The following is a 27977-nucleotide window of genomic DNA, read 5'->3' on the forward strand; positions in this document are numbered from 1 at the left end:
GTGGTCAACCTACGTGAGCATGCAGCTGTTGTTTATGGATTTTAAATGTCTAACCCAATTTTATAACAACTTATAATACTTTAGACATGCTAAACATTCATAATATACATGAGGCATTCAACATTTAATATAACATTTATATTAAATACAAGAAACCCTAACATGTATACTATATATTCTAACAATTATAACATACTTTCAATGCATGTAACATGCTTCCTATGGTGGGATTTTACATCTAAATGGCGTACTATATGCACATTCAATATTTATTTAATTATAACATACATCAAATGCATAAATAATTAAACACAGATTGATAGGTAGAAATACAAGTTATTACAGCTCAAATAAGCAAACAAAACCTAATTATTACAAAATAGCTTCTGAACCGCTCCCGGACCGCATGATAACGAGTAGAAATACAAGCTATTACAGCTCAAATAAGTAAAACAATGAGAGAATGCAACGGTAAAATAAGCAGTATCATGTCCAAAAGTGCTAAACTGAAAGGAATTGCGATCGCATGCGCTCATCGCATAAAAGCAGTTAATTTACTTATCTTGTGTAGGAAAAATGCAATGGTGCAAGTAAAATTGTGATCCAAAGGAATTAGGCGTCAGCGCACTTGAAGATTGCAATCGCAAAGCCATGCGATCATATGCGGTCGTGAGAAGCTTCTTAAAAAGATTGCCGCATAAAGACTGCACATCAAGGTGACAATATAATAAATCATGATGGGACAGAAAGTTGATGACGGTCGAATCCGAATTTAGTTGACAAGCCGTTAAAGCCACACTATAGCAAGTACACTCAACTTTTGATGACCACTAATCGGCACATCAGAGTAGGGGATTTAATGACCGCCCATCATTGCAATCATTAGAAAGGAAGGCTGCTTCACCTTGAGCTCTATAAATACCGAAGGCCGCCATTATAACAAATATATCGAGAAATATACAAGTTAGAGAGTCGTTAGTCTGTTCACGTACATACTCATACTTATATTTAAAGGACGGAGAAGAGTAAGGAGACGAGGGAGCCGAGAGATTATTCCTGGATAGATGGAGAGACTGTCGGAAAGCATTGCAAAGGAGAGAGGCCAACACTTGCGAAAGCAAGAATATACATTTGGAACAGAGTTGGAGTGAACAAGAGCAGTGTAAAAGGCCACGGGAAGCAAAACATTACTTACTGGGCTTCTTATCTCTAAATTCCATTTTTTATTTTGTATTCAGTACTTTATTTATAGAAAAATGGAAATCTCATTTCAATCTATGTTCAATCTCTCCATACTTCGCATGAGTAGCTAAATTTCTAAATGGGTTGAGAAGTACTTAGCTAGCATGACTTAAGATTTACATTTTATGTGATCATCTTATCTGATGTATGCGTCATTCAACCTTTAGAAATACTTGAGAGAGTAGTCTAAAGATAGAATCTAGACTTGAGAGAGTTAAATAAGAATCTAGGCTTGAGAGAGTCAGATTAGAATCGCATAAACAAGAAATAGAAACTTAGACATAAGTTCTATTGCTAGACATAAGTTCTATTGCTATTAACACATCGCATGCACCCTAGAAATAGGATATGATAGTATACGGTCACCTTGTTTTATGTGTGCATCTTTCATCATCGCATAGACAAGAATAGAGACTTAGACATAAGTCCTATCGACTTTTGCGTATACATTGCATGCGTCCTAAAAATAGGAATTATGGCATTCTACATTGAGAGATGACGTGCTGTTATTTGTGTGTAGCATGATCGCATAATCTATACATAATCTTAGGAAGTGTTAGCTAAACCCCTTCTCAACCCCTTCATCGCATACTCATTGTAACTCTCGATTTCATCAACTCTGCGTTCAAACTTCGTCGCATAAGAAAAATTCTTAATCAAAACACCATCCAACTCATTTGTTTTCACCACCGCAAGAGAATCAAAGTAACTGTCGCATATTTACTTAGTAGTCCCTGTGTTCGACCCTAGACTTACCAGGAAACCTAGTGAGGCTTATACTTGGGTCTTATTAGGAAAACTTGCATGTTCACCGCATAAAGCATCACCGCAAACTCACACCATAATCGCATCACAATTCACACGTATCGCCACTCGAACTGCTCCAAAACGAACTCAAGTAGCTTAAACTGGACCCGAATCATCTGAACCGGACCAGCCAAGAACCATTCAAAGCTGAACCGGACCAGACCACAAGAGAACTAGTCGAACGGCAGCCCTTGAACATGTCAACATCTTGCTAAGTCTCATTCTTTAGCAATGACGACCATCGTCTTGCATTTTTTCTGATTGTTTAGTAAATGCTTGATCATTTAGCAAAGTTACACGATCGTATTGTTCTTCTATCGCATAGTGTCATCGTCTAGTACCGAAGGAACCTACACGATCGCTTAGTGTCTCACACTATCGCGTAGGTCCATCGTTTAGCACGAACAATTTACTACACGATCGCTTAGCTCCATCATCTAATGCATGAAGTCGATCGTTTAGCGCACGCAAAAGGTAAATGATCGTTTAATGCCATCGCATAGCATTCAATGCATCGCCCAGCTGCCGCACAAAGGTATGCGATCGCGTAGTGCTATCACATAGCAACTCGACGCATCGCTTAGCTGCTGCATAGAGGTAAACGATTGCGTAATGCTATCGTTAGCAACTAAACGCATCGTTTAGCTCCAGATCAAAGATAAACAATCGTAGTAAGCGATCGCTCAAGGCTATCACATAGCTCTTCATCGTATTGTTTAGTTCTATTGTATAGAACAAAACAATCGCTTAACACCATCGTCTAGCGCTTCCTGTCATCGTTTAGTATCCGCTATAGCTAAACGATCGCTTAGCTCCATTGTATAGAACATCATCGTATCGTTCAACATCGTAGGTAAGCGATTGTTTAGTTCTATCGCATAGGAACTTCAACACATCACTTAGCACTTCATCTACACGATAGCTTAGCTCTGCATCTAAACGGTCGCTCAACGCTATCGCGTAGCACTTCGTCGCATCGCTTAGAGCGCATCGTTGGTAAATGATCACATAGTACCATCGTATAGTAAATTCAACATATCGATTAGTTCCCACGCCAAAACTAAACGATTGCTTAATGCTATCGTATAGCAAATTGAATGCATTGTTTAGCTTCCGCAGGTACACGATCATCTAGCGTTTAACATCACAACGACTAGTGCCCATTGCTATACGATCATCTCGCTTTTCTTCACATCGTCTAACACATGAAGCTAAACGATCGTTTAGATACTGAAGTTCAGTGATGATAAGAATAGAGGCTGATTTTCTGGAACTGCAACTCTGTCTCTTCGTTTGTTTCTCTGATTTACAGCTTAATTTCAACTCTCATGGCTTCAAATAAATTACAAACTTGGAAACACATTAAGGCTCATCAAGCAAGAGCCAATTACAAATTTAAATGAGAAATTAAAGAGAATTAAACAACTAAAATTCAAAAAACCATATTAGTAAACCAGTTTCATATTTCTCATATAAAACACCCACCAAACCAAAATTAAACCGAATTGAATGCTTATTTCATGCTCTGATACTAACTGTAGGATTGTATCAACAGCTGCGGAAGCACAACAATCATCTAAGCACTCAAATTCACTAATTTTGGCAATATATAAAGCATGCTTTTGCAGAAAAAAGTGAGTTTCAAGACATACCTCTTGTAGAACTTCTTCAAAGCTCCTTCACTAGCTGCTATCTTCTACAAATATTGTTGTAGACCACCTCAAGACCTTCTCCACTATTCTCTTGGTGCTCTAGATTGAGTTGTAGGACTCAAAACAAGCTTGAATCAAGGGATGAAAGAGGAAAGGTCACTGCAGCAACCTTATTGAAGAACCTTTCTTCAAACCGATTTTTCTCTAAAATTCTCTATAGATTGCATGCCCGATTTTCACTCCAATCTCTTCATTATATTACAGATCAACATGCAAAGAGAAGAGTTACATGAGTTGCAGCTCATGCTTGGAGAAGACAAGGCAAAGATATTGCCATTTGAGTGAGCTACTTGGTGATGGATAATGGAAAAACCTCTTTTTCCGTTTAAGTGTTTTGTTTTCTTTTCGTTTTTCAATTTTATCTTAAAAAATCAAATTTTGATTTTATTTGTTCCTCCGGTGTGAAACTAGTTGGTTCCCTAGTTTTAGAATTCTACTGATCCCAAGTACTGAATCTATTTTCATTTTAAAATGAAAAAATTTAATTAATTTCATAAATTAATTATTAAATAAAACTTAATTAATTTAATATCAAATATTAAATTAATTTTATCACATATCCATCTCAATATATTTAAATCATATTTAAATATATAAATTCTCCTATTCCGTTTAATTCTAAAATTAAACATATAATTATATCTCATATAATTACTAATTCTCTTAATTCTAATTTGAACGTTTCAAATTAACTTATCACGCTATTCTAGAGCTAGTCTGTTATGAGCTAGTAGGGTGACCTCGCGGACTGTCTACTCACTGGTGAACACCTCTCAGTTTTCCTTAAATTTGATAGCCTTAGATTTAGAGTTTCCTCATAGCAGCCCTCATACCAAAACTACATTCAATTTAAAAGCTTTTGGTTTAAAAATCACCTGATTTCACTAGAAGAAATTTGGGCTTTAATGTCGGTTCGCAGCTGACATTAAAGATAGTGTTATTAAAGCCCTTTAATATCTGTTGCCTTTAATGTCGGTTTTAAACCGATATTAAAGGACTTCAATAACACCAATAACATAGCCTTCAATGTCGGTTGCAACCGACATTAAAGCCTATTTTTTTTAATTCTTAACCGACATTGAAGTCCGAATATGTCCGTTTTTTAAAGTTCCCTTGCTAAATCCATTTTTTCAGTAAAAAAGTTGAACATGACACATCATCATCGAACGCTATGGCTATGACATATTATTCATGTATGGATTTTAAATCTATTACATTTAATCCACAAATTCTACTATAGAATTATAATTTAAAAGGCGTACAATAATTCAAGCCTTGAAAACACAAATTACAAGTAATACAAAGATTATGATTTTACAAACATTATGAGTTTATTGTCCCTCTCCACTTATTAAGTAAGGATCCCTTCATAATTCTTCTTGAACAGACCCCCCAGCTTAGTGTTTGGTTATAGGCATCTTTGTCTAACCGCTATTGTTCAAAGGATCACAAACAATAAAGGTTTGGGCGTAAGCGTAACACATGCAACGGAAGATTGTATCCATTCAAATATATATATATATATAGATAGATAGATAGATAGATAGATAGATAGATAGATATAAACGGATAAAATGTTTGAGACCTTACCCTTAGAAACTCTGCAACTTTTTCCAGCTAACTATTGCTACTCGAATGTACTTTGGTTTCCATGCCAAGAGAAAACAGAAGAGCCGGATTGCAGGACAAAACACTCAGTAGAGTTCAGTGAGGTTGCAACCTAGATAATCATAAGTTGAGACGTTACCATAAGACTTGCAATGACTCAAATTAGTACAGGCTTTCAGCATAAACATGAAACATGACCCAATGACAATGTTATAACATTATTTCCATTCATCTTGAATATGTATGCACACATATATTTCAAACCTCAAGAGGCAAGATTGAAAGGCATTTTAAAAATCATGAATCACACTTAACATAGAAAGAAAATTATCAAAATCACTACTACGTACAACTTCAACTTACACTACTTTATTGTTGTGAATGGATGTTTGTGATATCCTAATAAGGGCAACAAAATCTTCCGTGTAAGTTTCATTAGCCAAAGCTTTATCTGCTATGAGTTTCTTGTAACTAGAGCTCAAGCCACCCTACACCAGAATTCATTAAGAAAATGATGGTTATCTGTGTCTCTCAAGGACCCTCTCAGATCCACATCAGAACCTTGTAAAAGAAACTACAATGTGATTCTAATCAAAAGAGATGAGTTAAGAAAGAAGCTTTATAAGCCTACCACTTTGAGCTCCACAAAAGGTTGAAAGAGGGCAATAAATTGGGGTGGCTCTTTTCCTTGAAATATATGACCCTGCCAAAAGAAAAAAGCATATGATAAAGAAATTCCCAAAGATAGAAACTATTTATCATGTATACTTTATGTTTATGGTACCTAAACAGGCTTCCCTTTCAACGAGTTGAACATTGTATTCATCAACTGTGTAGCCATCTTTTGATCTTTCTGAGGTTTGAAATAATAGAAAATGGTTTAACAACAATAAACACAATTATGCCTCAGGTATCCTTTTAGCCGACAAGGTCATCTGCACTCTAGAGATTAATAATATAATACTTTTGCTGGTAGATATTGAAGTAGGGGTTGATTCAATGGTGAGAAGATGATGAAGGACTTGACACAATTACAGAGTGACTCTAGAGCTCCAAAGCACAAAGTCAAACGAGAAAATAAAGGAATATGGACAAACTTACCTCACTGCCTACTGAATCATCATAATATTGTTACAAATTTTCAGTTTCCATCTCGTTATCAATTGAAGGGTCCTTTGTAAAGAAGGCAGACCGCAAAGGCTCATAGTGGCACAATATTCTGAGAGTAGATATACGAACTCCCTTATCTGGGTGATGCAAATTATCTACAAACACCTGTACATCATCTTCAACCTTATCTACTTGAAACTCTTCAGAATAGAATCTTTTGCTGACCCTTGGCCTATAATTAACACGGTTAAGGGAATACTACATGCTTCCAACAACCAAGGTTGGAGATGAAATAATGATTAGAAGGTAGAAAAAATTGTCTAGAATGAAAAATTTCCAACTTACCCATAAATAAAATCCAAATAATCACCTACAACTACCAAGACTTGTGAACATGAGCTCTATATCTTTTGGCAAGGTACACAAGTCTGTTTAATTCTTCAAGCCCAGCCTTCTCACTAGAGAGCAACTTAAGGTAAGAACCTATGGTGGCACCAATTATGCTTTCCAAATTTTCTTTAGGGACGCCAAATATGTTGCCTAAAAGAGCGTGAATAAATTCAACTGTAATTCTTAAAGAGAAAAATAAAACCGAGCACCTAAAAGTGGTAGTAGCCTCAACTAGTGCAATAAAGATAACCATAGCCATATCTTACATATCTAGTTTGGGTATGCATGTGCAAAAACAAACAAAATATCAAAACCATATTCAACTAGAAGAAACACCTTTCCACTTGTTGTATAAGAGCAATATGTACTTATTATGATAATCTTATACACCCATCTAATCAATATCACCGTCATAAAGAAAATAAGATAAAATAAACCACTCTCATATTAGATGATTAAACTTTACCTTCAACAGTACAAATTCGATCAAGTGCATCAATCAAGTCCACTAGTAAGGATAAATTGGCTTGAAATTTTACAATATATGGACAACAACGAATAACACCCCATAAAATAGCCAATTTAGATTCATTAATATCAATCGTGATGAACTGTGTTGCACAAAATCAGTGATCTCTTTAGTCCAATGGCCAAGGATTTTAAGGATAAAATTATTAATCCTTGGAACTTCCTCTTTGGGTGTACATAACACTTCTGTTGGTAATCTCTCACAGAAGGAAAGCAGAAGATAAATAACTTCTGTAGTACATAGTAAAAACACATCTAAATGAGATACACCAAATCACAGTAAAAATTACCTTCCCAAGTGTCTCCTTAATTGCTTCATCGCTCAGCTTCTCACTCCTACCTTTCTTAAGGATGTTATCACAAAAGGTAGCAAGTAATTATGCACTAGAACTTCAAGTAATTCAACAAATGTATCATATACAACAAAACCATTAATCAAATCGAATTTCAAAGGCCATAGGCACATAAAAAGGCCAAAATCTAGTAGTAAAGAGACATATTAGAGTGAAACCATAGCTGGCTTTCATTGAGACATTTACACAAATAGTTGAGAGGCGTAAACATAAGAACAAAAATTTCATGCCAAAACACATAAAGTAACAACATGCCTCCAACATTGAGACATTTTCTTTACAAGTTCACAAGGTTTTCAACCCCCTTCTCACAAAATCTCACCAATGCATGATTTCTACCATATAATCCAAACCAATGCATGATTTCTACCATATAATTCAACCCCCTTAGTTTATTAGATTCAAGATTACAATTTCAATAACAATTTTATTGAAAAACAAAACAGAATATGTTTATCAATTTACAAACTACGAGTTTTAGGACATAAAATCCAATATAAGTGATAACCTGAATAGTCTGTAGTAGATGGATAAGGTTGGATACCTTATCCTGGTGATACTACAAGTATGACCCACTTTATAAATGTTACAATTGTTGTAAAGTGCTATAAATGATTTGATCCTGATCATTCATATGGAGACATGTGAGCGGGGATATTCTATACAAAGGATTTTGTATAAGACCAGCCACAAAATGTTTAGTCTAATTATTTAACGTCGTTCATAATAGAGACTTACATTTCACAAGGACACCATAGGTAACATGACCTAAATCCTGAGTAAGTTGTGAACTCCTACCTATGAAGGTGGTTCTTTGTTTTGTATGAGTGAGACTGGCTAGATTGCCGACTCAACAAACCTACCATTTTAGGGATTGTTCTGATTGGGGAGTTGGGAACATAACTACACAAGAGGGAATTCACTCCTTCCTCAACGTCGGGGTAAGTAGATAAATTGCTCCCTTAAGGGCTAATCTCGAGGCTTGAACAATGTGGTGCCACACTGATAGGTTTTTAAAGGATGTATATTTTCTATGTTAATTTCCAAAATTGTGTTGATTATTTGCTTTAATTGCTAATTTTGTAGGTAAAATGGCCCCTGAGGCATTTAGGAGTCATTATAAGAAAATAAGGCCAAAAAGATAAAAAGAAAATCAACAAATTGAAGAGAATCAAGTAATTACCAGAATGTAAGACTGTATAACATGCAGCAGAGTAACAAGGATCAATAAGCATTCAAATTCACTAATTTTGGTAGAAACTAAAACATGCTGATCAATAAATTCACTAATTTTCTCGATCAATCAGTAGAAGTCTTCTCCAAAGATCACCGTGAACTACCTCAAGATCTTCTCTACTATCCTCTTGGATCTTTAAACCGAGTTGTGAGACTCAAGAACAACTTGAAGCAATGTAAAATGCAAGGAGAAGCTCACAACACTTAGTTTTGAAGAACTCTTCTTCAGTCGAATTTTTCTCTCAATTTTCTGTAGAATGCATGCATCCATATCACTTCATTCTTCTTTATTTGTTGCAGATGAACATACAAAGAAGAAATGTACATGGCTTGCAGCTCATGCTTGGAGTTAATGAAGAAGAGGATGTGGTTTGTGTGTGAGCATGAATAAGATGATAATGGAAAACTTCAAATTTCCATTTTGTGCATGTTTTCCAATTTTCCAATTTTATCTTCAAATCAAAATTTTGATTTTAAAACCATTGTGATTTAAAACTGAAAAATTAGTTTTCTAAAACTAATTTCATAAATTAATTAATTTAATATCAAATATTAAATTAATTTTTGCACAAAACCATCTTCATATATTTAAATCATATTTAATTATATATTCTCCAACTCCGTTTAATTTTAATTTGAACGTTTCAAATTAATTTCTCAAGCTACTCTAAAGCTTAACCATTTACGAGCTAGTAGGGGGACCTTGCGAGTCTGCAGATCATGGGCTCAAACGATTCGAGATTAATCGGCTAAACTCATTAGATCGATCTAATCCTCATTCGTTAACTAATGAGACACTCCACTATATCCCATAGTTGAACTCCCCTCACTTTAGATATATTATGTCTACTTTATAATTATAATCAGTAAGTTGATCCTCCACAGGTCGTTCGTAATCATAGTTGGGTCAAAATAACCGTTTTACCCCTGTGAATACATCTTGTTCCTTAAGTTCTCACTGACCCTCTAATGAACAATTCTGATTCATAATCCCTATGAATCAAATCCTTTCTCTATCATGACAAAGCGGGCCCCCATTGTTCAAGACCTGGAATCAGTATTTAAGAGAACAACCTATCTACTAACCCTAAATCGGGTAGGAGTGAATTCCATCTTACAAGGCTATGTCTCCAGTTATTCATCCGGTCTTATCCCCAAAATGGGAAGCTTATTGAGCGCTGTTGTTGGACTACTCTCACCGTTTGTAGATCAAAGGATAATCCCGAATAAACAGGAGTTCATAGCTAGCTTAGGATTAAGATCGAGTTAACCTAGGTTATTTGATAAATGAAATAGTCAGCTTTAATAGTAAACGATCGTTATAAAGAAAAGTGACTATTTTCGTGGTCCAACCTATATGCAAACTCATTGCATAGGACATCCCCCCACTCACATGTCTCAACATGAACGATCTGTGGATCACATCGTTTGTAGCATTTTACAACTTCTTGTAACAACTACAGAGTGGGCCACATCCAATAGTGTTACCAGGATGAGATACCCAATTTCATCCATATACTTATTAGACAATTTAAGGTATATACTTTTAACATGATCCCATTTATGTCACTACATAAAGTTACAATATTCAAACTATAGCCATGGATATGTTTATTGGATTTTCATAATAAAATGAAAAATCAACAATTTATTATTTATTGATAAATAGAATGTTTAACACGAACTGCGAGTTCTAGGACATTCCCAACCATCTCCCACCTTGGACTAAAACTCCAATGAGAAAAAATATATACAATATAATGTTGAGAAATATAATGGGAAAAATACAATCAACTAGGGCATCATTAATACCATAGATATTCTCCCACTTGCCCTAGATTACACTACTCGAAGTCCTAGTCCAACTAGATGGCCCTGGAACACTTTAGCCGAGAGGGCCTTTGTGAATGGATCAACAAGGTTATCTTCAGAGGCAATCTTTGTGACGATCACAACTTCTCTGTGCACTATCTCCCGGATGAGATGGTACTTTCTTTCAATGTGTTTTCCACGTTTGTGACTCCTAGGTTCCTTTGAGTTGGAAACAACACCACTATTGTCACAATACAGTGTGATAGGTAGATGCATATCTGGAACTACTTTCAAATCAGCCAAGAATTTGCGTAGCCATATTGCATCTTTAGCAGCTTCGCATACAACCATGTATTCCGTTTCCATTGTGGAGTCAACGATACAACTTTGCTTAATTCTTCCCTAAACTATAGCTTCTTCTTTAATAGTGAAAACTGATCCTGAGGTAGATTTCCTGGAATCTACGTCAGCCTGAAAATCAGAATCAGTGTATCCTGTAAGGATTAAATTCTTAGGCTCATACACAAGCATGTAGTCTCTTGTTCTCCTTAGATACTTGAGGATGTTTTTTACAGCAGTCCAATGACTGTGTCCTGGATTGGATTGGAATCTACTGACGATTCCAACTGCAAAGCATATGTCAAGGCGTGTACACAACATAGCGTACATCAAACTCCCAACTGTATATGTGTATGGAATTCTATTCATCTCCTCAACTTCTTGAGGTGTCTTAGGACACTGTTCCTTTGCTAAATGAATTCCATGCCTAAAAGGTAATAAACCTTTCTTGGAATTTTGCATATTGTACCTTGACAACATCTTGTCAATATAAGATGCCTAAGATAGTGCCAATGTTCTATTCTTTCGGTTCCGAAAGATTTGTATTCCTAGAACATACTGACCATCACCCAAATCTTTCATTTGAAATTGTGTTACTAACCATCTCTTTACGTCAGCAAGAAAACTTTTCTCATTCCCAATGAGCAAGATATCGTCAACATAAAGAATTAAGAATGCTACCGTTTTGTTGACTATCTTCTTGTACACAAGGTTTGTCAACATTCTGTTCAAAGCCATACGATTTGATCATAGTTTCAAACCTTATATTCCAGCATCTGGATGCTTGTTTCAATCCATAAATGGATCGACTAAGCCTACAAACTTTTTGTTCCTGTCCTTTTTCGATGAACCCTTCTGGTTGAGACATAAAAATACTTTCATCAAGATAGCCATTCAAAAAAGCTGTCTTGACATCCGTTTTCCATATCTCATAGTCATAATATGTGGCAATGGCAAGAAGTATTCTTATTGATTTTATCATGGCAACAGGAGAAAAAGTTTCTTCATAATCAACTCCTTCTCTTTGGGTAAAACCTTTTGCCACGAGTCTAGCTTTATAGGTCTGTACCTTGCCAATTTGGTCTTGTTTTCTCTTGTAGATCCATTTATAACCTATAGATGTAGCCTCATGTGGTTGATCTACAAGTTCCCAGACAGAGTTGAAGTACATAGACTCCATTTCATCGTCCATGGCTTTTATCCATTGTTCCCTGTCAACATCTTCCATTGCCTTTTTAAAGGTTAATGGATCCTTTAAACCATCATCTTATATGATGTTTTGAGTTTCTGTTAAACCCATGTAGCATTCAGGTTTTTGAATAACCCTCCCACTACATCGAGGCATCCCCAACTCTTGGGATGGACGTGACGGGACAACAACTGTTGTTGATGGACCAGCTTGATTAACAACTCTTGTTGAACTTTCTGTAGTATCTTTAGTCAGTTCTTGCAATATTAGTTTACTACGAGATAGATGATTTGTCGATACAAATACTTTATCTTCTTGGGATCATAAAATAATCCTCCTTTTGTTTCTTTGGGATATCCTACAAATAGGCATAATTTCGAACGTGTTTCTAATTTCTTAGGATTCTGTAGCAACACGTGTGCTGGACAACCCCAGATACGAAAATGACGTAAACTCGTTTTATGTCCTTTCCATAATTCATATGGTGTTTCTTAAATACTTTTTGATGGAACAATGTTCAAAATATAAACTGCAGTCTGTACTACATATCCCCAAAAGGATTGAGGCAACTGAGCATAACTCATCATAGACCGAACCATGTCCAACAAGGTTCGATTTCTCCTTTCTGCAACATCGTTTTGTTGTGGTGTTCCAGGTACTGTGAGTTGGGATTGAATTCCATGATCTATAGATAGTTTTGGAATTGCAAATCCATATACTCACCGCCTCGATTAGATCAAAGTTTTTTAATACTTTTACTTAACAGATTTTTAGTCTCAGCCTTAAATTCTTTGAACTTTTCAAAAGTTTCAGACTTATGACTGATTAAGTAAATGTAGCCATATCTAGATTAATCGTCAATAAAACTGACAAAATACTGATATCCTCCTCTAGCTCTAACATTCATCGAACCACATTGGTCTGAATGTATAAGTTCGAGAGGTTCTTTGGCACGAAGATCTTTGTCAGAAAAAGATCTTTTAATCATTTTTCCCTCAAGACATGATTCATATGGAGGTAGAGAACCATCTTTTAACTGATTTAGATGACGTTTTTAACCAATCTCTCAATCCTGTTGAGATTAATGTGACCAAGCCTGGTGTGCCAAAGATAGGAATTAGGAAAAGTTTTTCGCTTTTTATTTTGAGTCTCAACCGTTTTAAACATCTCTATATTTAAAATGGTTCTTTCTTCGGTTGGTTTTAATATGTACAAGTTATTTTCAAGTCTTGTAGAATAAATATGAACACCTCTTGAATAAACAAACACTTCATTATATTCAAAAGATACACTATACATATTTTCTAATAGACAAGAAATGGAGATCAGATTTCTTTTCATCTTTGGTACATAGAACACATTCTTAAGCAAGATAAAAGAATCTCCAAAAAAAAACTTTACATCTCCCACTGCTTCAGCTGAAATGACTTCACCCATTCTCACCTTGAAAGTCATCTCACATTCAGAAAGTCTTCTCCAAGAACTAGTTTCCTGTAGAGAAGTGCAAACATGATTAGCAGCGCCTGAATCCAATATCTAGGTAAGGTGAGAATTTTTCACTATTCATGTTTCAACAACTAGTAAATCAAATTTGCCTTGTTTAGCCTTTTTTTCTTTCTTCTCAGCCAAATATTTTAGGCAGTTTCATTTCCAATGCCCAACTTTTCCGCAATGGAAATATTTTCCTTTGAGAGTTTTGTTTTTGTTTTTTTTTGTAGTGGCTTTTTTTCCCTTTTCTTTTCTTCTTCATTTGTACGGTTTTATCCTTAGAAGAAGGAGCAGCTTTCTTATCATCAGTAGGTTTCGTACCTGACGTAGATCCCTTTTAAAACTTTTTCGATTTCAAAATAACATTTATTTCTTTTTCCATCAGTTTCATCATTGATTGATAAGTCTGCAACTCATTCAACAGCGTCGTCAAATTATAAGTGATTTTTTTCATAACAGCATTTGTCTTGAATGGTAGATAACTCTCTAGGAGAGATTCCAATATCATACTCACTTGACTCGTTTCGTCTATCATCGCCTCGTGAGCCTCTGCAATATTAAAATGAACCATCATGTCGAGAACGTGTTCTCTTACGTTGGTTCCATCTTTCATGTGTGTAACATAGACATACTTGATGGCTTCATGTCTAACAGAGGATGATGGTTGCCCGAACATCTCCTGTAATGATGCCATAATCTCACGGGCGGTGGCCATGACCTCATGCTTCTTGTTGAGTACATCAAATATACTCACCAACATATAGGCACGAGCTTTCTCGTTCGCCCTCACCCACCTATCATAGACGTCCAGAACATTTTGAGTGGCTATTGAATTGAGAACTAGAGGACACTCCTCCGTCAACACAAACCTCAGATCGTCTACAACTAATATTGTATTGATGTTTGACTTCAATTTCGAATAACTCTCTCCATTAAATTTATTAGAAGCAAGAAATTGTATGATTGATTTCGATATTGCTGAAACTTTTTTAAACAATCTCTATTAAATATGCATCTAAAATCTATTTTTAGAAAAAACTAATAAAGTAACCAATAAATCTTTATTTATTTGAAATGATACTTAAGTGATTTAGAACAATTGTTACTGAGGGGCAGTCAAGAATTCCTTCACAAAAGCAAGACATTTCTTGACCAAATACTATTTTCAGAATAACTCATATTCCAATAGTTTTTTTGGTTATCTCTTTCGATCGAGATCTTTACTAACAATTAGTAATTCTTGTTAGTGTGACCCGCCATTTTCAGATCTTATAGGACGGTATGAATATGCCTCTGAAATAGAAGACAATATCCAAGACGGAACTATAATACCCTATTCATTTTACTAAAGCCTGGATTGTTCTGAATCCTATGTTACAACCCTCTAAGGGGGGTCGTTTTGGTTAACGACTAGCTAGTGCCGCCTAAAAATGACAGCAGGCACAACATAGGAATCTCACGGTTCAAACTAATGGAGGAGACCGTAGGACAATGTTGACACATTTCCTTCACCCACTTATTATGAACTACCTCCCTCATTCACCTTGTTATTGACCCATGCAAACATTTTCTGAATGGAGCAGTCGCGATAAAAGCGACACGAAGCCGAGCATGGATCTCATGGTGTAAACTCTTAAGGATGTGAGAGCTAATAACTATATATAAAATATATTGTTAATCTCCCACTGAAGTGTTCTAAATGTTTGGGTATTTTACTTAGGTGTATCGACTAATTTTAACAACCTAAGTCTAAGTGGTTTATCCAAGTATAACGCTTATAATTGGATTTAACCTACAATGTCTAGGTGATAAACCATTTTATTACCTCACATTGCTCACGCAAGCTCATAAAATCAGTTAACTCTCAATATTTCGGTCATAATCCCCAGGTAGGAGGTGTTCCGTAAACCGTCAACGTAGTACCCCTAACCTTAGACAGGTTTATGAACCGATATGAGTTTGTAACTCTATTTTATAAGGTAACAATCTATTTTAATGTTTAAAACTAGTTCTTGACCTAAGTGAGCATGCAGCTGTTCTTTGTTATGGATTTTAAACGTCTAACCAATTTTATAACAACTTACAAAATTTTCAACAAAGGCATCTAATATAACCCTAACATGCATACTATATATTATAACAATTATAACATACTTTCAATACATGTAACATGCTTCCTACGGTGAGGTTTTAAATCTACATGGCATATTGTATGCATATACATGAATTATTTAATTATTACATACATCACATGCATAAACAATTAAATATTAACTGATATGGTTTTAGTTTCAGCATAAAAAAGCAAACAGATGCCTAACTATTACAAGCAACTTTAAAACCATCTTTGAACCGCTCGAACCGCTCCAAACCGAACCCAAGCATCTTGAATCGGACTGGATGAGTCTGAACGGGACCAGCCAAAAACCCTTTGAGGCTAAATCAGATTGGACCTCAAGAAAACCAGTCGAACTGGCTACCCTTGGTCCAATCTCAAAGTCTTGCTAAGGCCGATCATGTAGCATTGAAGGCAATCTTCTAACATCATCGCCTTATGTTGAACAGAGGTACATGATTGCTTAGTGTCTTCTGTCTATCGCATAGTGCAATCGCTTAGCTCTTGAGTAGAACTACACGATCGCTTAACACCATCGCCTAGCGCTTCATGTCATCATTTAGTATCTACCGCAACTAAACGATCACTTAGTTCCATCGCATAAAACATCATCGCATCGTTCAGTGTCGTAGCTACACGATCGTTTAGTTCCATCACATAGAATCTTCAACGCATCGCTTAGCGCTGCATCTAGATGATCGCTTAACGTTATCACATAGCACTTCATCGTATTGCTTAGCACACGCTGCAACTAGATGATCGTGTAGTGCCATCCTATAGCACATCCAACGTATCGTTTAGTTCCCACGCAAGAGTTAAACGACCATGTAGTGCTATCGTATAGAATTTCAATGCATCGTTTACCTCCCGTAGGTACACGACCGTTCAGCGTCCAACATCACAACAACCACCATTGCTATACAATCGTCTAGCTTTTCTTAACATTGTGCAATGCCTGGAAGTAGACGATCGTTTAGCAACTGAACCTCGACAATGATTTTGAGCAGAAGTTGAAAAATTGGAACAGAAGCTCGACCTCCTTCACTTGTTTCTTCAATTACATCTTAATTTCAACTCTAATGACTTCAAATAAATTAAAGACTCTTGGTAACACATATAAGCTCATGAAACAATAGCCAATTACAAATTTAATTGAGAAATTAAAGAGAATTAAAATGTCAAAACTGAAAAAACCATATTAGTGCATCAGTTTCATATATCTCATGAAAAACACCCATCACACCAAAATTAAACCGAATGGAATGCTTATATGATGCTCTGATATAGATTGTAAGAGTGTAATAACATGCAGTGAAAGTAATAAGGATCAATAAGCATTCAAATTCACTAATTTTGGCAGAAACTAAAGCATGTTCATCTAAATAAGAGGGTTTTGGATCATACCTTTGTAGAACTCTTCAAGATCTCGATCAGTCAGCAGCAGTCTTCTCCAAAGATCACCGTGAACCACCTCAAGATCTTTTCCACTATCCTTTTGGAGCTTTAGACCGAGTTGCGGACTCAAAAACAGCTTGAAGCAATGTAAAACGCAAGGAGAAGCTCACAACACTCAGTTTTTAAGAACACTTCTTCAACCAAAATTTTCTCTCAAATTTCTGTAAAATGCATGCCTCTATATCACTCCATTCTTCTTTATTTATTGCAAATAAACATGCAAAGAAGAAATGTGCATGGCTTGCAGCTCATGCTTGGAGTTAATGAAGAAGAGGAAGTGGTTTTTTTTGGAGCATGAAGAAGATGATAATGGAAAACTTCAAATTTCCATTTTGTGCATGTTTTCCAATTTTATCTTAAAATCAAAATTTTGATTTTAAAACCATGTTCATTTAAACTAAAAAATTGATTTCATAAATTAATTTAAAAAATATTAATTAATTTAATATCAAATATTAAATTAATTTTTGTATAAAACCATCTTCATATATTTAAATCATATTTAAATATATATTCTGCTATTCCGTTTAATTTTAGTTTGAACATTTCAAATTAATTTCTTAAGCTACTCTAAAGCTTAACTATTTACGAATTAGTAGGGGGACCTTGCGAACCTAAAGTTCATGGCTCCTTTCAAGATTAATCGGCTAAACTCATTAGACCGATCTAACCCCCATTTGTTAACTAACGGGACACTCCACTATAGCCCATAGTTGAACTCCCTTCACTATAGGTATATTATGTCTACTTTATAACCATAATCAGTAAGTCGATCATTTACAGGTTGTTCGTAATCACAGTTGAGTCAAAATAACCGTTTTACCCCTGTGAATAGATCTTGCTCCTTAAGTTCCCACTGACCCTCTAATGAACAATTCTGATTCATAATCCTTATGAATCACATCCTTTCTCTATCATGAGAAGGTAGGACCCCAATTGTTCAAGACTTGGAATCAGTACTTGAGAGAACAACCTATTTGCTAATCCTAAATCGGGTAGAAGTGAATTCCATATTGCAAGGATATGTCCCCAGCTATTCATCCGATCTTATCCCCAAAATGGGAAGTTTATTGAGCAATGCTGTTGGACTACTCTAACGTTTGCAGGTTAAAGGATAATCCCGAACAAACAAGAATTCATAGCTAGCTCAGGATTAAGATCGAGTTAATATAGATTTTATGATAAATGAAATACTCAGTTTTAACAGTAAACGATTGTTATAAAGAAAAGTGACTATTTCGTAGTCCAGTCTATATGTAAACTCATTGCATAGGACACCCCCACTCACATGTCTCAACATGAACGATTTATGGATCACATTGTTTGTAGCACTTTACAACTTCTTGTAACAACTACAGAGTGGGTCGCATCCAATAGTGTTACCAGGATGAGATATCCAATTTCATCCATATACTTATTAGACCATTTAAGCTATATATTGTTAACTTGATCCTATTTATGTCACTACATAAAGTTACAGTATTCAAACTATAGCCATGGATATATTTATTAGATTTTCATAATAAGATGCAAAATCAACAATTTATTATTTATTGATAAATAGAATGTTTAACACGAATTGTGAGTTCTAAGACATTCCCAACATAAAAGGCCATCGAGTACCATCAAATATCATCAAGTAAAAGGCTATCGAGCATCGAGTATTCTATATTTCATACCATTGAGTAATCAACCATCGAGTAAGGGTTATTGAGTAATCAAGCATCGAGTCATTGAGTACTATTGAGTTTCTTCTTATGCCTTTTTCATCGAGTAAAAGTTATCAAGTAAAGGCCATCTAGCATTGTGTATCGAGTAAAACAACATCGTGCATTGAGTATCAAGTATAAGACAGAAAGCTCGGTTTTTGCTGCTAAAACTCGATGCGTTGCAACGCTCCTCACAATGTTGCAATGCTCCTCACAACGTTGCAACGATTTGGATTTTAACGCGATTCATCCTCCCGCCTCATGATGCTATGCTTCTAGTATAAATTTTGGTTCAGTTCTTCAGCAAGAGACAAAGAGAGAGAAAGATAAGAGGAGAAAACCTTTTTTTTTTTAGAGAGACACTTCGAATTTATAGAGTGATTATTGTAATTTTTTCTAAGATTCAATCAATTTGTATTCAATCATTGTATCAACTATGCAACTATCAATGGATTGCGTGAAGAATTTCATCATCCATGAGTAGGTAATCCTTTTTCTTGGGGAATTATGTAGATTGGCATTTTCTTGAGACTTTTCCTTGAATTTTCTTTCATGTAATTACTTTCTTTTGAATGTTCTTACTAAGATTTAGAATAAAATTGATTAAGATTGAATTGATGGCTCAAGATTAAACAATTTTTGTATGCAAAAAATTACATGGTTCTATAACAAAATTGTAATTATGGTTGCAAGAATTATTAGTCTTGATAGAAAATGTGGACTTCTTTTCCTCTTTCTTTAAAGAATCTATTAATTCAGAACATTCATGCAATCAATCTTGAATTTTCAATCTTTTGATTTCAAGATTGGTATAGTTAAGAAAACTCATGAGTTTAATGCAATTTAGGGATTAATTGTGAAATGTCTTTAGGAAGCAATTAAGACATAGATTAGGGTTAATTGTCAAATTAGCTAATTAGGGCATTAGAAATTTATTCTTAATGAACTATTGAATAATCTAATTGCATGATTCTTTGTTAAGTCAATAATAGAATTGCCTAGTTTATATAAAATCCTCAAGATTGGATTGAATTGAATCTTATCTCATAATCTCTCTTATTTATCTCATCAATAAATTTCCTATATCAATTCTTGTCTTTTTTCACTTAGTTAGTTTCTAGTTCTTAAAATAAACAACCCCCATTTAATCTTTTGCATTTTGGAATTCAAGTAGTCTATTTTAGGCCAATTAATAGAGGTTCTCTTGGGATCACTATTACTACATGTTAGTTCTAGTTGTAGTTAGAGTATTATAAATTTCATTTGTTTTGGGTAAGATAGAATTAATGACACCTATTTCACGCCAACACACACCTTTTCCTAGTCCGAGAGGGATTTGATCATACTTGGACTGAATTTTTTGTTCATTAAAGGAATTAGTAGAACTTAAGAAGTTAGATGTAACTATAGGGGCAAAACGGTAATTTTGGCCCAACTGTACATACAAACAATTTGTGAAGGGTCATCATATTATTGATTGGTTATATCTCAAAATGGTAATTTTGGCCCAACTGTACAACGAGCAATTTGTGAAGGGTAATGGATACAGAAATATATTTGTTGTAACGACCCAGATCTGTACGCATACAGGAAATTAAATATCAAATAATAAGCAGGACGAAATTTTATTTAAAGGGGTGGAAATTTAGAAAAAAAATAATAATAATAAATAAATAAATTGGAAATTGGAAACTTATTCATTATCTGGATAATGAATAAGGGAGCGAGCGGGAGCGAGAAAGTGAGAGAAAGCGAGAGCCACACCAGCGAGAAAACTGGAAAAAACGAGATTCTGAGAAGAGAGCTGCGCGATCGAAGGAAGAATTGGAGAGCGAGAAACCCAGCGAGCGATGCTAGCGAGATTGAGACTGGCGAGAGTAGAAAGAGCGAGATCCATAGAGAGAGCGAGATTGAAGGAAACTTGGAGAGAGCGAGAATTGTAGCAAGGAAGTTGGAGAGAGCGAGAGTAAAGAGAGCTATTCTTAGCGAGACAGTAGGAAAGAGTAGGAGCGAACGGAAGCGGGAGCGAGAGAGCGAGAGCAAGAGAGCTAGCGGGAGCGGGAGCGAGAGCGAGAGCGAGAGCGGGAGCGAGAGCGAGAGCGGGAGCGGGAGTGAGAGAGCGAGCGGGAGCGGGAGCGAGAGCGAGAGAGTGAGAGCGAGAGCAAGAGCGAGAAAGCTGGAGAGAGCGAGAGCGAAAAAGCTGGAGAGAGCGAGAGCGGGAAAGCTGAAGAGAGCGAGACGAAAGAGAAAATTTGAGAGCGAGAGTGGAGAGAGCGGGATTTTCAGCAAGAAAGCTCCAGAGTAAATTCCTAGCGAGAAAACGGGAGAGAGCGAGATTTTAAGAGAAGAGTGAGCGAGATTTGGACAGAAGAGCGAATTATGCGTTGAATTTGGCCACGATCTTATAAATTATGCATGGAAAAACCCTAAAATTGAATAAAAACAAAGAATGATGACGTAAGGGCAAACATTAGCCAAAATTAGGTGTCTTATTGAGAGGAATCCATAAACCATAAGTAATTTTAAAGAAGCCACCTGTACGATGATTTGTCACACTGAGAAGAGCTGAAAACTACTATAAATAGGACCCTTTGCCGAAGATTTAACCCATTCTCAAACAAATCTCAGTAACATAGTATCGTGTGAAAAAGTAAGTGTGAGTGAGGAAGTTCTGTGAAGAAGAGAAAAGCTCGGGTAAAGTGCTGCCCAAATTTCTTCTTTTGATTTAAAAAGGGAAAACTCTGCTGATAAAATCATAAAGAATAATAAGGAATAATTAAATCACAGTCAAGGTAAGTAGTTTATCTCACCCTCACTTTAAATGTTCTATGGTAGTGTACCTTTATTATATTGCATGGTTATGTTAATTGTTATATTGCATTACATGTTTAGAACACGTTTCTCTACAAGCGACCCCATGCATTATGTTTGTTCACGATTACGTTAAAACCCAGTTTTAATTAGGTGTAAGTTATGCTTCCAGTCTAATCTTATGGTTATGTTAATGGTTGATGTTGGATGCGATTCTGGCCCTACTGACTGCATGACCCGCTAATCATCAGATGGGTTAGTTTCCGCTTAAGTCCTCATCTTCCTATCAGGGCGGAAAGATTTATGTTGGAAGCATAACGTTTATGCTAATGGTTGATGTTGGATGCGACTCTGGCCCTACTGACTGCATGACTCGCTAATCATCAGATGGGTTAGTTTCCGCTTAAGTCCTCATCTTCCTATCAGGGCGAAAAGATTTGTGTTGGAAGCATAACGTTTATGCTAATGGTTGATGTTGGATGCGATTCTGGCCCTACTAACTGCATGACTCGCTAATCATCAGATGGGTTAGTTTCTGCTTAAGTCCTCATCTTCCTATCAGGGCGGAAAGATTTGTGTTGGAAGCATAATGTTTATGCTAATGGTTGATGTTGGATGCGACTCTGGCCCTGCTGACTGCATGACCCGCTAATCATCAGATGGGTTAGTTTCGCTTAGGTCCTCATCTTTCTATCAGGGCGGAGAGATTTATGTTGGAAGCATAACCGACCACCACATGTTATTATACGTTTTCGGTCCCAATCATATGTTTTCATGATATGTTGCTTGTGATTGTGCATTTGGTCACTACCCTACGTGAGAACTACTTACTGGGTATATTATATACTCATCCTATATTTTTACAGACTTTGTAGGTAAGAACACAGCATAGAGGGCAGAGTTGGACGTCACTCAAATGGCCAACCATCAAACTCACTATTATAGGCACATGCATTTTGTACCACCACGCTAATGTTTTATGGATCCTGGTGTTTTGATAAATAAATTTCTATATAGTTTTTCTATCTAATTAATAAAATTTAGATATGTTCTTTGAAATTTCAACCAAAACTCATCTCATGATAGAAAAGTCTAAGTATGCATGTCGTAGCAGTCGGATCATAAGGTTTAAGGATCTGGGCGTTACAGTTTTGGTATCAGAGCGTTTGGGCCAAATAGGCTCTATTGCATTAGAAGAGTCATGGTGTCTGATGGTTCGGCCTATTAAGTGATGCCCATAGCCATGCCAAATACGCGGGTAAAAGGAATTTTCAAACAAGTAATTTAGTAAATAATTTAGTAAACATAGGTATGAGTTAAAAAAAATATATGTATATATTAGATTGCTTCCTTATTATGAAAATAAAATGTGTGCACCAGATGCCACCACGAAAGGCTCCAATACGACGAGGCAGACCTCGAAGTGAATCCACAAGGAATCAAAATCAAGGACATGGACAGACGCCTTATGTGTTACTTACACCAGAGGCACTAAAACTACTCGTACAAAATATGAGTAATGGAAACACAACCTCGTCCACCACACCAACAACCAACGATAAAAATGACTCAAAGATCATTCGAGAATTCAGGAAGTTCAACCCTTCAACATTTGATGGATCATCTGTGGATCCAATTATAGCAGAAAATTGGATAACAGAAATGGAAACTATTTTCCGCCATATGAACATCCCAGAAGAACAGAAAGTAAATTGTGCCACCTTCATGTCAAAAGGCGATGCAAAATTCTGGTGGGACTCCACACAAAGAACAATCAAAGGTACAGTCTCATGGCAGCAGTTCAATCAAGCTTTTTACAACAAGTATTTCCCTTTGACAGTGAGATATCAAAAGGAAGTGGAATTTCTTAATCTTCGTCAAGAGAATATGTCAGTGGCAGAATATGAACGGAAATTTGATCGCTTGCCTCACTTTGTTCCTCGACTAGTGGACATAGAAGAGAAGAAGGTGGAAAGGTTTATATGAGGATTAAGAGAAGGCATTCGAGGCATTGTTACTGCTTTCCGACACAAAGAGTATGCTCTTGCCCTCGAGTCGGCCTTACTCATGGAAGTAGATCTTGTTGCCAAAACCTCAACCTCGGAACGAGGATTCATGCCAAATCAAAAGAGGAAACTCACCCAACAAGGCTTCCAACGTTCACAACGGCAAGCAAAAATTTCCCAAAACACTCAGTGCATACAGTCACAATAGGAGAGCCGAACATTTACATATTCTAAGTGTAGAAATTGTGGAAAACACCATCAGGGGCAATGTTTTCAGAACATAAGGGTGTGTTTCAACTGCGGCCAGACGGGTCACTATGCAAGGGCTTGCCCAAAGTTCATCAACCAAGTATCAACTGCCCAGACCACCCAGCCTACTAGTAACAAGGTTACTCAACAATAGAAAGGACGGGTGTTTGCTGTTACACATCAATAGGCAGAAAATCAAGATGCAGTGGTTACAGGTACATTACCCATCCGCGAGTATTATGCCTTCACTTTATTTGATTCGGGCTCTAGTCATTCATTCATCTCTACAACATTTGCACAACATGCTCAATTAACATCAAAACCCTTAGGCTACATTCTATCCGTAGCTACTCCTGCCGGAGTATCTATGTTGGCCCACTCAGTAGTAGAAAACTGTGAATTGTCAGTATCAGGACATAAACTAGAGGTTACCCTTATCATCCTAGACATAAGTGATTTCGACATAATACTAGGTATGGACTGGTTAGCAGCAAACTATGCAAGCATAGATTGCCATAATAAGGAGGTCATATTCACCTTTCCAGCAGGAACCAAGTTTAAGTTTAAGAGTTCTAATACACAATCAGTTCCAAGAATAATTTCAGCCTTAAAAACTAAGCATTTGCTCAACCATGGAGCTTGGGCATATTTAGCAAGCGTAGTAGATTTACGAAACCAAAAGGATGAAATTAAGGCCATCCCTGTAATAAGAGAATTTGAAGATGTATTCCCAAAAGAGCTACCGGGTTTACCACCGAATCGAGAAATAGAATTTTGTATAGATCTAATTCCTGGAGCTGAACCAATATCTAAAGCACCATATAGAATGGCACCTGCGGAATTAAAAGAACTCAAAATACAATTACAAGAATTGTTAGATAAGGGATTTATACGCCCTAGCGTGTCTCCATGGGGAGCACCTGTTTTATTTGTTAAGAAAAAGGATGGATCAATGCGTTTATGTATAGATTATCGGGAGTTGAATAAGTTGACAATAAAGAATAAGTATCCACTCCCACGCATTGATAACCTATTTGACCAATTACAAGGAGCCTCAATATTCTCCAAAATAGACTTACGATCTGGATATCATCAATTGCGAATCAAGGAGTCGGATATACCCAAGACTGCTTTCCAAACAAGATATGGGCATTATGAATTCGTTGTGATGCCCTTTGGATTAACAAATGCCCCAGCAGCCTTCATGGACTTGATGAATAAAATTTTTAAGGACCATCTTGATAACTTCGTGATCGTATTTATAGATGATATTTTGGTCTATTCCAAGTCTGAGGAAGAACATGAAAAACATCTTAGGGACGTTCTTTCCATATTAAGAAATGAAAAGTTGTATGCCAAATTTTCCAAGTGTGAGTTTTGGACGTGACAAGTTGCCTACCTAGGGCATATTGTAAAGCAAGAAGGAATCTCAGTAGATCCTGCTAAAACTGAAACAGTTAGCAAGTGGCCTCGCCCAACAACAGTCAGCGAAGTGCGCAGCTTCCTTGGATTAGCAGGATATTATAGACGATTTATGAAGAATTTCTCAAGTATAGCATTACCCTTAACCAACCTCACCAAGAAGAATAATCCTTTTGTCTGGAACCAAGCATGTGAGCAAAGCTTCCAGGAACTAAAGGAAAGGTTGACCACATCCTCTATTCTCACTATACCTGACGGATCAGGGGGTTTAACTGTGTACAGTGACGCATCGAAGAAGGGGCTTGGTTGTGTATTGATGCAACGCGGAAAGGTAATAGCATATGCTTCAAGACAACTAAAACCTTATGAACAAAATTATTCCGTTCATGACTTGGAATTAGCTGCTGTAGTCTTTGCCTTAAAGATATGGAGACATTATTTATATGGGGAAAAGATCCAAATTTATACAGATCATAAAAGCCTTAAGTACTTCTTTACCCAAAAAGAGTTAAATATGAGGCAACGAAGATGGTTAGAATTAGTTAAAGACTATGACTGTGAGATCCTCTATCATCCAGGAAAAGCTAACATTGTTGCTGATGCTCTTAGCAGAAAGTCAGCACATACAGCAGCTCTAAGTACCATTTCCAAACACATAATAGATAATCTTGAAAGAGCTGAGATCTCACTAATACCAGAAACCTTCATAACTCAAATAGCACAGTTAGTTGTAAGACCTGCATTAAGGCAAAGAATAATTGATGCACAACAAATAGACAAATACCTAAACAAACAACGACAATCAGAAAATGGAGAAACCAATCAATTCTCTACAGCCCCAGACTCTGCACTTCTCTATCGTGGACGACTATGTGTACCAGATAATGAAGAAATCAAGAAAGAACTATTGAAGGAAGCTCATGAGTCACGCTTTTCAATACATCCTGGGAGTACCAAAATGTATCGAGACTTGAAAGCACATTACTGGTGGGGTAACATGAAAAAGGATATAGCCGACTATGTAAGTAAATGTTTGGTTTGTCAACAGGTGAAAGCTCTATGGCAACGACCACAAGGACTCCTCCAGCCTCTAAGTGTTCCAGAATGGAAATGGGAACATATTTCTATGGACTTCATCTCAGGACTCCCGAGAACTATTAAAGGCCACAACATGATTTGGGTAATTGTAGATCGACTCACCAAATCGGCCCACTTCCTACCATGCAAAACTACTCACACTACGGAAGCACTAGCTTAAATGTACTTAAAAGAGGTCATCTGTTACATGGAATCCCAGTATCAATTGTTTCAGATCGAGACCCTCGTTTCGTCTCCAAGTTCTGGAAAAGTTTACAGAAAGCAATGGGCACACAGTTAAATTTCAGTACAGCCTTCCACCCACAAACTGATGACCAAACAGAACGAGTTAATCAAATCCTAGAAGACATGTTGAGGGCATGTACTTTGGATTTTATTGAAGCATGGGATTCGCAGATACATCTTATAGAATTTGCTTATAATAATAGTTATCAGGCGACAATTGGTATGGCTCCCTTCGAAGCCTTATACGGAAAGAAATGTAGATCCCCTGTACACTAGGATGAAATTGGGGAGCGAACACTACTCGGACCTGAATTGGTGTAGCAAACATCAGAGTCAATTAAGCTAATTCGGGAAAGAATGCGAACCGCTCAAAGCAGACAAAAGAATTATGATGATAACCGTCGAAAAGAGCTGGAATTCAAAGTAGGAGATCACGTATTTCTAAAGGTAGCACCAATGAAGGGCATTATGCGTTTTGGACGAAAAGGCAAGCTTAGCCCTCGCTTCATTGGACCCTTTGAAATATTAGACCGTATTGGCCAAGTAGCTTACCGATTGGCATTACCACCCACACTTTCTACAATACATAATATCTTTCATGTATCGATGCTTCGAAAATACGTGTTTGACCCATCACACATAGTAAATTATGAACCTCTACAAATAAGTGAAAACTTGGAATATGAGGAGACTTCGGTTTGCATCCTGGCAAAAGAGAAGAAATCGCTTCGTAATCGGGAAATAAGTTTAGTGAAGGTTCTCTGGAGAAATCAGCAAGTGAAAGAAGCTACATGGGAACGAGAGGAAGAGATGAACGACAAATACCCTTATCTTTTTAAGAACCAAGAAACTTTTGAGGACGAAAGTTCTTAAAGGAGGGAAGAATGTAACGACCCAGATCTGTACGTACAGGAAATTAAATATCAAATAATAAGCAGGACGAAATTTTATTTAAAGGGGTGGAAATTTAGAAAAAAAAATAATAATAAATAAATAAATAAATTGGAAATTGGAAACTTAAGGGAGCGAGCGGGAGCGAGAAAGTGAGAGAGAGAGAGAGCCACACCAGCGA

The sequence above is a fragment of the Benincasa hispida genome, chromosome 1, assembly GCF_027475165.1.
Source record: "Benincasa hispida cultivar pf3 chromosome 1, pf3_genome.v1.1, whole genome shotgun sequence".
NCBI lineage: Eukaryota > Viridiplantae > Streptophyta > Magnoliopsida > Cucurbitales > Cucurbitaceae > Benincasa > Benincasa hispida.